The sequence below is a fragment of the Nicotiana attenuata genome, chromosome 3 (assembly GCF_001879085.1).
Source record: "Nicotiana attenuata strain UT chromosome 3, NIATTr2, whole genome shotgun sequence".
Classification (NCBI taxonomy): Eukaryota; Viridiplantae; Streptophyta; class Magnoliopsida; order Solanales; family Solanaceae; genus Nicotiana; species Nicotiana attenuata.
The window spans coordinates 23,723,748-23,735,690 of NC_031991.1; positions in this window are offsets into that span (position 1 = coordinate 23,723,748).

The following is an 11,943-nucleotide window of genomic DNA, read 5'->3' on the forward strand; positions in this document are numbered from 1 at the left end:
ATTGGGCAGATGCTCAATCAATATGATTTCTTCTAGCTCTTCGACCGTTGATTTTGTGGTGTCAGAATCATCAGGGATTATGAAGGATCAGAGTATCATAGTCATCTCCTCGTAAGTTCCCTGCTCCTCCGATCGGGTCGAGGCTGGCGACGGTGGTCGCTATTTGACTTCTTGCTTTCCCTTTGAATTTGATCCCTTTGCTAATGAATGTACTGATACCGGTATCACCTCATTGATTGCAAACATCTTCTTGGCGGCAGGTTGATTCCCGTACATTATTTTGACTCCCTCCAACGTCGGTAACTTCAAAACTTGGTGAAGGGTGGAGGGTACTGCCCTCATGTTATGGATCCAAGTCCTTCCAAGCAGGGCGTTGTACCTCATGTCACCCTCGATTACATGGAACTTTATTTATTGGATGGTCCCGACCATATTCACTAGCAAAATAATCTCACCTTTATGGTTTTGCTTGCCATATTGAAGCCGTTACGTACTCGATTTGCGAGCACAATTTGATCCTGTAGGTCGAGCTGTTCTACGACCCTCGATCGAATAATATTGGCCAAGCTACCTGGATCAATCAAAACACGTTTAACTTGAATTTTATTCAAAAGGACAGATATTACCAATGCGTTTTTATGAGGTTGTCTGATCACTTCTGCATCCTCGTCGATTAAAGATAAGGTCTCTTTCGGCAAGTAGCCCGTGTTCGCTTCTCCCTTGTGATCGTGACCTTGGTGTTTAAGTATTGGTCCTTGGGGAATATCGACCCCTCAGACGATCATATGAATCACATTCTATGGATCTTCTTGCTCATTCTGTCTGTTTGAATCTCTATTTTTGAAGTGATTTTTGGCCTGATCAGTTAAGAATTCTTGAAGGTGCCCCTCGTTGAACAATTGGGCTACTTCCTCCCTTAGCTATCTGCAATCTTCTATTTTATGGCCATGGGTACAATGATACTTGCATATTTGATTTGGATTTCTCTGGGCTGGATCGGTCTGCAAAGGTCGAGGCCACCTAGTATCTTTGATACGTCCAATGGCCGACACTACGGTAGAAGTATCTTCATTGAAGTTGTATTCTGACAATCGAGCTGCTTCTTTGGATCCGGTATCCCTATCGAAACCAGTCTTTCTCATGAGCCCTCAGGAGCTCTGTCCCCGATCATTCCTTCTATTATTCTTAACGGGGTTGTGTACAAGGACATTATTTCTCTTATCTCCACCGTTGGCTAATATCAACCTTTGTTCGATCGTGGTTCCCGGTCAAAGTCCCTTTTAACTCTTTACACGATCATGTTATGATAAACTAAACCGGTTGGAGCCCCTAATTGATCATCCTCAACCCTGATCTTTGGCTGATATCGATAATTTACATCAGCCCAAGTGACAGCTGGATACTCGATCAAATTCCATTTCAGCTGTTGTGAAGCCACGAAACTTCGAGCATTAAGACCTTTAGTGAAGTCTTGAATGGCCCAATCATCGGTGACCGGTGGAAAATCCATCCGTTCCATTTGGAACCGAGACACGAATTCCCTGAGCATCTCGATGTCTTTTTGTTTTACCTTGAAGAGGTCTGACTTTCTCATGGCAACCTTAATAGCTCCGCGTGTGCCTTTACAAAAGAATCTGCAAGCATAGCAAACGAATCAATAGAATTAGGTGGTAAATTATGGTACCATATCATAGATCCCTTTGATAAAGTTTTCCTAAATTTCTTTAGCAATACAGACTCAATCTCGTTGCCTTCCAAGTCGTTTCCCTTAATGGCGCACGTGTATGAGGTGTATTAGACCGTCTCCTTCCTATTCAGATAAGGGATAGGTTTTAGTTATTCTTAACTTGTATCCTAGTGTAATTGTATATCTCAATCCTTATCAAATTGTATAGCCTTCTTGTATATATTTGCACCCAAAGATTCTGCATGAATGAAGAGAGAAACAATAACAAAATCAGCGCTTTTACTTCTCTGTTTCTGGTGCTTTTACATGGTATTAGAGCCATGATGATCTCTTCTTCTACCTCAAGTACTTCTTCCGCGACTACCGAGTCTACCTCTCTTTTATCTTCCCCGACTTCACTTAACCATGATCACCACTTTATCTCCATAAAATTAATTGCCACAAATTATCTTTTTTTGCGCACACAATTATTGTCGTTTCTCCGTGACCAGAATCTTCATGGATTATCGCTTGTAGTCACCCTTGCCCACCATCCCATGTCTCAGTTGCTAACACCACAAGTGACGCATCCCAAACAACAACTATTAATCCTGATTATGCAGTATGGATCCAACAAGATCAATTAATCTTGAGTCTACTCATATCCTCCCTATCGGAAGAGACACTTCCCATTGCCATCGGACTAAACACTTCGAAAGCAGTTTGGGACGCGCTTGAGGTTGCGTTGTCTTCTCCCTCCAACACTCGAATTTTGAGCCTTCATATGCAGCTTCAAAACTTGAAGCAAGATGATCTAACTGTCACACAATATCTACACAAGGCAAAACTGATTTCGGATGAGTTGACCGTTGTTGGACGCCCCTTATGTCTCGCAGACAAGAACATCTACATATTCAAAAGATTGCATTCAGAATATAAAGATAATGTCACTAACTTATTGTGTGCGGGGAAATCGGGAGACCAATTTTCCCTCGACATAATGCTTCGAAGAACAAATCCCGAAGGCACGGGATCTCAGTTCGGTCGCCTCCCTCGAGATCTAACCGATGCCTTGCCCAGATCGGGCATCGCCCAAAACCCTGATGGGCGAAGATATCCCCCGAGGGATGTATCCGGGGTCCACGAGGCTTGTCCAAACGACTCGACATCGGTTCTCCTACAACCTAAGAAAAGCAGGCTGTCACATCTGATTCTTTTATTGTATTATTTATTCCATATTAATTTTGGACGCCCCCTTTTTCTATAAAAGAAGGGTCACCAACATCTTGTCTGATCTCCAATTGTCTTACAAAGAAAGCAATAATATCCTCTCTCTCTCTCTCTCTCTCTCTCTCTCTCTCTCTCTCTCTCTCTCTCTCCCTTTCTCTAAATATCTCTCGGTTCTAAATCATATCTATTCATAGATATTCTCTTGGTTTGTCAAGTAAATATATCCCGAGATCACTTTAGCACTTGATTGTTTCTTCGTTTGTTCTTCATTATTTAGTCCAAGATTGATAGCACAGAGCTTTGTTTACTTATATCTTTAACTGTTATCCCCTTTCCGACTACCCTCGATAAGCCCGAGATAGGCTCGAGGTCTGTCCCCGAGGTACCTACCGTCTTGCTTTGCGCCTGGGAACATCCCCCTACTGGTTCGGATATCGTTTTGACTGACTCGATCTTTGATGTTTTATTAACGTTTTAGCACTAACCACCCTTATAAGCTAGCTCGGGAACAGATCACGTATTTTTAGAATTCCATTTACAAATTTAATTGTTGTTACCATTTTCACGGCAAGCAGTTTGGCGCCCACCGTGGGGCTAAAAATAATAGTGATTATTCTCTTGTTAGTTCGTCACTTAAACACGCGATATCTTTCACACTTTTTCTTGCCCGAAAACTCTTTGATCGCAGGTCAAAATGTCCGGCTCGATAAACAGGGTTGAGAATGACAACCTCGAAGACCATGGGGAAAACGGCGTGGCCGTCCCGACCGCCGGAGCACCTCCGCAGAATCCTGACGGCGTTCCCGAACCAATCCTAGTGGACACAAATTCGCAGGATGCTCAACAAGTAGACAAAACATCTCACACCGACACGATGCAGTGACCAACAGAAAGCGCAAAAAACCCTAGCCCGGGAAGAACAGGAAGTTAGTCTTCATGTTATCTTTGAAATGTTGCAGGCACAGCAACTAGCCATCGCACAGCTACAAAGCCATCCAAGAACCCCCAGTACAGTGGCACCGGATACAGCTCCCCCCCGCCGAACGAGTGCTCGAAAGGTCAAGCAACAATGAGTCGGTGGCTGACCCCGGTATCGTAAAAATGCTCGAGGACCTCACCAAAAGGATTGAATTGGGAGAGAAAATGATCGCACCAACGTTAAAAGGTTCGAGACCTACAACTCTAGGGTTGATCAGATCCCAGGCGCCCCTCCAGTCCTTAAGGGTTTAGATTCAAAGAAATTTATTCAAAGGCCATTCCCCGAAGAAGTAGCGCCGAAGCCTATCCCAAAGAAGTTCAGAATGCCGGAACTCCCTAAGTACAACGGCACCTCCGACCCCAACGAACACGTCACTGCGTATACCTGTGCAGTAAAGGGTAACGACATAAAGAGCGACGAGATCGAATCCGTACTACTGAAAAAATTCGGAGAAACACTTTCAAAGGGGGCCATGATGTGTTACCATAACCTGGGCCCCGACTCCATAAAATCATTTGCCATGTTAGCGGACTCTTTTGTTAAAGCATACGCCGAAGCCATTAAAGTAGCGACAAGGAAGTCCGACGATTTCAAAATCAAGCAAAGAGAAAACAAGATGCGGCGGGAGTTCGTGTCCCGATTCCAGATGGAACGAATGGAGCTGCCACCGGTCTTCAACGATTGGGCGGTGCAGGCCTTCACCCAAGGCCTGAACAAATGGAGCTCCATGGCTTCGAAATAGCTGAAACGAAATCTGATCGAATACCCGGTCGTGACCTGGTCAGACGTCCACAACCGGTATCAATCGAAAATCAGGGCAGAGGATGACCAGCTGGGGGCCCCATCGGGCTCGGTATACCCAACCAGACTTCTGGAAAAAGAGACAAAGCCAAGCAAAGAACGGTATCAGTCGTACCTCGAAGACAGGAGGAACACCCCAAGACGCAACCTGCCCCGCAACGATAGGAGGATGGATCGAGGACAGGATCCTCGAGGAGTCATCAACAAGGCCAAATTTGACCGAAACATGGCACCAGTCAACGCACCCCACTTGTCGGAGTACAACTTCAGCGTCGACGTCAGACATCGTGTTTGCTATCAGCAAAATCCGGGATGCAAAATGGCCTAGACCAGTGCAGTCGGATCCTTCGTAGAGAAATTACAACTTGAGGTGCGAGTTCCACAACACACATGGCCACCGGACCGAGGATTTCCATCAACTACGAGAAGAAGTAGCCCGGCTACTCAACAAAGGGCACCTCCGAGAATTCCTCAGCGATCGGGCCAAAAATCAGTTTCGAGACAGGAAGGAAGCCAAGAAGAATGAAGTAAATGAACCACAACACGTCATACACATGATCATGGGCGGCGCCGATACCCCACAGGAACCCGTGATGAGGAAAACAAAAATATCCATCACATGGGAGAAACAAACTCGAGGATATATCTCCCGAGGACGCCCTTACCTTCAGTGAAGAAGACACAGATACCTTATCTCAACCCCACAACGACGCCCTGGTAATTTCCTTTCTTATAAATTCTTTCCAGATAAAACGTGTACTTGTGGATCCAGGTAGCTCGACCAATATTATCAGGTCAAGGGTGATAGAACAACTCGGTTTAACTGAACGGATCGTACCCGCCACTCAAGTCCTCAACGGTTTCAACATGACGAGCGAAACGACAAAAGGGGAAATCATCATACCCATCACCGTGGCCGGCACAACCCAAAACACCAAGTTCTATGTCATCGAGGGAGACATGAGATACAACGCCTTGTTCGGACGACCATGGATACATTGCATGAGAGCAGTACCGTCCACCCTCCACCAAATGATAAAATTCCCGACAAAGGATAGAATCAAAATCATCCGCCGAGAGCAGCACGCAGCGAGAGAAATGTTCGCAATACATGACACATTCTCGTTCCCCTTACCTCCGCCTCCGAATAAGCCCACGGGCGAATCAGGGCTCAACACCGGTCAGGTTTGACAAAACGCAAAAATAAACCCGCGTCACATACCCGACGTCGGGTGATCAAAACAAGTCAGCGCCAGAAGTATCCCGCCCCAAGGTACCGCCGTTTCTTTTATTTTATTTTCAAAATAGAAATTAACCCTCGTGCAGGAACTTTCCAAAAACCTCAAGGCCTCCCAAATAAGGCGCACCCGACTCGACCGAAGATATCCTGAAACTGGCACTGTCCAAAGATCTCGAGACCTCCCAAAAAAGGCGCGCCCGTTGCACTCTTTTCCTTGGACCGAGTTTTTTATCCCAAAAAGAAGAAGGGTTTTTACCGGAAAGGTTTTTAATGACGCAACGCCCGCGAAACCACCAGGAGATAACAGTCCACACAATCGCTCGAAGCCATCCTTACGGCCAACTTCCAAAGCAGCTAGGAGAATTCCTTCTGAAATCCACCAGACTCAGAGGAGCGCTGAACAAATATGCCTACAGAGGAATGATGTATCAGGCCAAAACGGTCAAAATAGCCGAACCTCGATAAGACGAGAACATGTATTATTATATCGGGCAATCGAAAACACCCCCCTTCTTTTATGAGAAAAGAGAAAGGCTCCTAATCAAGAACAAAGTAACATGAAAATCAGCAAAACAACCCGACTTGGCCTAAGAGCCGGTCGAGTCAGCGCGATAGCACATATATCGCATCAATAGATCAGAGTATATCTCCAACGCCTTGCTCTCCAAAAAGAAACAAATCACAGAACGCTCCCGATAGAGACATCTCCACGAAATACATCCCGAAATACTCGGAGACTTAGGAAATTCGACAACTTGCGCGACCCCAAGGTCGAAACTCCGGGCTCACGAAGCCCCGGAAAACAACTCCGAGCTCACGAGAAGCTGTCTTCAAGCAAACTTGATGACTCGGAGGCATGGAAAATCCGAAATTGTAAGACCCTAACGGGCAGCCTCGGCAAAACCAGATCTATTCTCCATACACAGTAAGACCTCAACAGGCATGGCAAACTGTAAGACCTCAACAAGCATGAAAAATCCCGCAGTTTAGGCTATACTTCGCATTTGTAAGAATCTCTAAAGGGCATACCCTCGGCGTAGACACCTAAAACTGCCTCTCGGGATCAAAAATGGCCCCAAACAAACGCACATGACTCCGGTCAAAACGGCTACTACAGCCCAAAAAATGCGACTCGGGGACGCCCGACTGTTGCTAGAAAATCCTCCGAATCTACTTCGGAAAAAACCAGTTAAACCTAGGCTTCCCTCGACAGGAAAAAAATGAGTCTCGACCACGTCGGCTCGAAAATAACATTAGTCTCAATCTACTCGACCTAGAGGCTATGAACCTTCCGAGGTGCTCAAAACATCACCGACTACGACTTGAAATCGAGGTTCTTTTAGGACCAACGATGGGTCAGGCAAAATAATCAATAAGACCTTAACGAGAGGAAACAAAGCCTACAAAAAGCCTCCGGGCCTCACATCAAACAGCGTAAGTGCCATTGTCGCCGGCTAAGCAAAGCCTCCGGGCCTCACACCGAAAGGTCTCTACGACCATCAGCCTGAAAATTGTCAACTTGAGGATTAAAGTGAGCTCGAATCGTAAACCCTATTCGGAGATCGAATCCAAAATAGTTAAATCAATCAGAGCCTTCGAGCCTCATATCGAAAGGTCTCTACGATCAAACAACGTAAGTTCCATTGTTGCTGGCTAAGCAAGCCTCCGAGCCTCATATCGAAAGGTGTCTACGACCAAACAGCGTAAGTGCCATTGTCGCCGGTTAGCAAGCCTCCGGGCCTCATACTAAAAGGTCTCAATGACCAAGTAGCAGAAAGGCCACCATCGCTGGCCAAGAGCTCAGATGAGATTTAAGGGTCGATTACAGCTCGAGTCGCAACAACGACTCGGAGACTAAGCCCAAAAGTCATAATACTCCCTAGAGCGTGACAGCAATGCCGCTTTCTCCAACCGGAACCTCCGGAAAGATCAAAGGGTCAATTACAGCTCGAATCGCAACGCGACTCAAAGACTAGACTCGGAAAATTGCCAAACGCCCAAGGGCAGAGAATGAAAGTCATTATCACCGGCCCAAACAGGCTCGAGGGTAAAATAAGCTCGAGTCAGAATCCCGACTCGGAGACTGAACCCGAGGGCAATTCAATCATAATACGCCTAAAAACACGGCCCAAACAACGCTATCGATGGCCGAGACAAATCTCCAGGCCACGCGCCCGCAAAACCGCTTCAGTCGAGGAGCACAAAGACCCTCCGCCCATGCAGGGAAGAAAAGGCTAGAAAGCCAATCAGAGCTCGAGCCGCAACACGACTCAAAGACTTAACCTGAAGGTAATCGAAAGATACAAGCCTAAAGGCTACTCGGGGATTGAATCGGTCCGGTGAAAAACCTCCAGCAATTAGAAACGCAGAAATTGCAAGATACGGGGTTCCCCCCATCCTTATTATCGCATGACGATAACAGGGCGCAATCTCGGCCTGCGCTACGGCCCATCGGCCTCTCATCATCAGGTATTAGAAGCTTTGCATCAAACTCTGCTCTCTTGATGTATCCGATCTCCTCTGAGAGATCGAAACCTCTAGCGCGAATCTCTGCGATAGCCCCCCTATCCGCATGTTCCCCGCTACTGCCTACAAGATCAAGGAATCTCTCCAGCTCGGCCCCGACAAACAGAGTAAGCCACTATCTTTTGCTCCACCTGGTCAAAAACAATAAAGGTATCAAAAGAAACAAAACTCTAAAACCCTTTCTCGTGTATTATATCTGTCATGCACGAAAGGCGCCCTCTCCATCAGCAGGCACCCCACGACCATATCGAAAACAAAACGGTCAAGTCTATGTCCCGCACCGAAAGGAGTATAGCTTGTCGAAGTTTGCCTTCTACAGCCTCAGCGAATGACAACCAAGCTCTGCGATTGTCCTCCTGGCTCGGGTCAATTCCTCCAGGAAAAGGAGCCCCATGCACTAACCTGATCGGGATACTCCTCCGCAAAGTCCACAAAATAGTTACCCTACAACCATTGGGCCACCCAGTCGAAGGCTATTTTGGCTTATCCATTCCGCCTGATGTATCTCGAGATACCCGAAGATGGAACCCGAGAATAATTCAACAGCGAATACGCCCGAAGAGACGACTCAAGCGACGCTATCAACACACCATCGGTAGTCAAGACAAATCCCTGGGCCGCGCATCCGCAAAATCGCTTCGGTCGAGGAGCACAAAGGGTCACCACCCTCCGCCCGTAAAGGCAGACAGGAGCCGGAGGACTAATCAAAGTTCGTGCCATGATGCAGCTCAGAGACTAGTTCCAAAACCGATCTATACGATCGAGAGCAGTGATAGAAAAAAGGTACAAAAGGAACAAAAGCCTTAAAATTCTTCTTATATTACATGCAAAAACATTCTCCACCTACAGGCACGCCCCGCGCGTCAGAAACAAGGTTACAAAACGACGGAACCTCTATTTTTCGCCAAAAGGGCTGCATTTCGTCAAGATCGCCCTCTGCAGTGTCCACAAGGAGTGGCCGAGCATCACCTTCATCCACCTTGGCTCAGGCCAACTCCCGTGAAAAATCAAGGCTCCCTGCTCCAGCTTCCTCGAATACCCCTCTCCAGGTTCGGCAGCGAACATATTCTTCTATCCTCTCTTCGCGATCAAGGGCTCTCCTCAACTCGGATTGAATATCAGCAACTTCCTTTATGCAAGTCTCCATCTCGCGATCAACCCTGGTTCGGCTTGATGCCGCTTTCGCCCGGGCATCTCGTCCCTGACCCTCGAGAGTTCAGCCTCAAGTCTCTCAATCATATCCACCTGAACTGTGGCATCCTCGCAGGTCGAGTTGAGTTGAACCTCGAAGGCAGGGATCCTAGCCGAAACACTCATCCCCTCAAAAGCTTGAACCTACACTGGAGCTCTTACCTTCCCACAAGTAATTCCAGCAGAAACGGCATCGCCCTTAAGAATTTTTGCAGATCAGGCTCAAAATTATCCAAGGCTCTAGTCCTAATAAGAACCAGCCCGGATCTAAGGCCATCGCAAGCCTATAAAAAGAAGCTTCAGGCACAAGAAGGAAAGCACGAGATACACCCCTGCAGGACATCTCCTTATCCCCCCGAACAAGTGACAGAAGGTTTCGGGGAGCAACGTCAGCGGCCAATGCCGGAGGGGATAACTCGCCCGAAGTCCAATATCCGCCTTCCCCAAGAAAAGAGGTCCCGATGAGCTCCAAAGCACCAACGCCAGACAGAAGGCGTGCGCCCGAGTTCGTGATTCCCACTCCGGAAGAGTAGACGCCGGAAGCCAACCTTACACTATCTGAAACAGTTACCTATATCAAAGTCAACGGGGCTCACCGATGCATCCGAGGATCACCTCCATCCGGGGTATCGTCCCCAAAGGCCCCCGAATTCGACGCGCCATCTCCAGACAAGCAGGCATGATCGGATATCTCGAGCTCTAGTCGGCCCTCCACCAATCCGAAGTACGACAAAAAGATCAGGGAAGAACCTTGCCAATTAGCTGGGGACCAAAACAAGCTACCATGGCAGACTACGACGGCCCACAAACAGAGGAAGGCATTCGATAAATCCCGAAGTGCGAAAGAGCAAGCAAACACCAAGAAGGAAGCAGAAGTCTATCCCAGGCGGTCTGAAAGGATCATCTACGTCCGGATCAGTAAGGGCACCGAGCTACCCAAAGATGACCTACATCCATGGCAGTACCCCAAGAGGCCTCGAAAGTCAGCATAACTCAGGAGACTTTTATAGCACCAATCCATGGGATAAAAAAGAACCTGTGTCGTACGACGAAGAAACAAGGTTGTTTCACATTGGTCAAAAGCTCCAATCAAAGTGATTCCCCCTTATGGGCGACTCCCCGAAGTAAATTCAAACACATACGTTCTAGAGAACTATCTATGGTCCAGAAAGGGACCCTCACGTGCCTAAGGATATGATCACCTCTCAACGCCTCTCCCGAGGAACCCGAGATACCATCGATTATCTCCATTTAGTATGAGGGACCCGACGGCCTGAATATATCAGGTCGGCTTAAGCTCGGTCGGAAGCTTGATTATCGGGCTCAGGGAAAGCCACACCGACCAACAGGGGGTTCGGGAAAATGCTTCCATCCGAAGCAAATGTCAGCGGTTTACAACAAACCGAGGCTTTCAAAAGGCATAAGGATATATCAGAAAAAAGCAAGGATTGAAAGCAGAAGCCAGGAAAAAATATATTTTTATTTTTATATAAATCCTTATATACAATTGCATCTTACATGATTACAAAAGCTTTTTTTATAGAAAAAGAAAAAAGGGAGAAAATAGAGGTAGCATACGACTCCAAGGGGAGCATCCTACGTATAGCGCCTCCGGAGTCATCCTTCCAGTCATACGACCTCAAAGACAAAATCTTCCAAGTTCAACCCCGGCAGGGATCTCATCCCTATCCTCCAGAAATGGCATCTTTAAAAGGAAGCCGGGAGAAGAGCAAAATGACGAGGGGATACTAGAAGAAAGCGAGAAGTGGCTGGGCAAAAAATTCGGCTAGCACGGACTCCGCCAGCATACTTACCCCGAAGCCACTTCTCGAGATGTCGCCTCGGCCCGGAAGGCAACGGCCGAGTTGAGCCCATCACCACACCCCTCGAAATCCAAAGGGGGTGTAATACGCCGGGCCGAGGAAGGAGGGTGAGCAGCAGTGTATAATCTGAGCCCCCTCTTGAGCAGCGTGGATAATCCGAATCTTTCTCCAGGTCAAAGAACACCGACCTCCTACGTCGCCAAACCAAGACGACAACAACAACAACAATAACAACAACAACAACAGCAGCATCACAGCAGGACAAGCCCGTCCCACCAGAGAAAATCGAGGGCTGTCCCATGGCGTATCTGACATAGGATCTTAAGGCCATAGACCTCAAACATGGCAGAGCAACAAAGGCTAGAAAAGTGGCAGGGGAAGCTAGAAGGGCATGTATCGAAGGGAGTTTTTGAATGAAGAACTGATCGCAAAGGAGCTCCATATATATAGAGGGAAAACAAAGTAACCGACGACGCCATTATCTCCC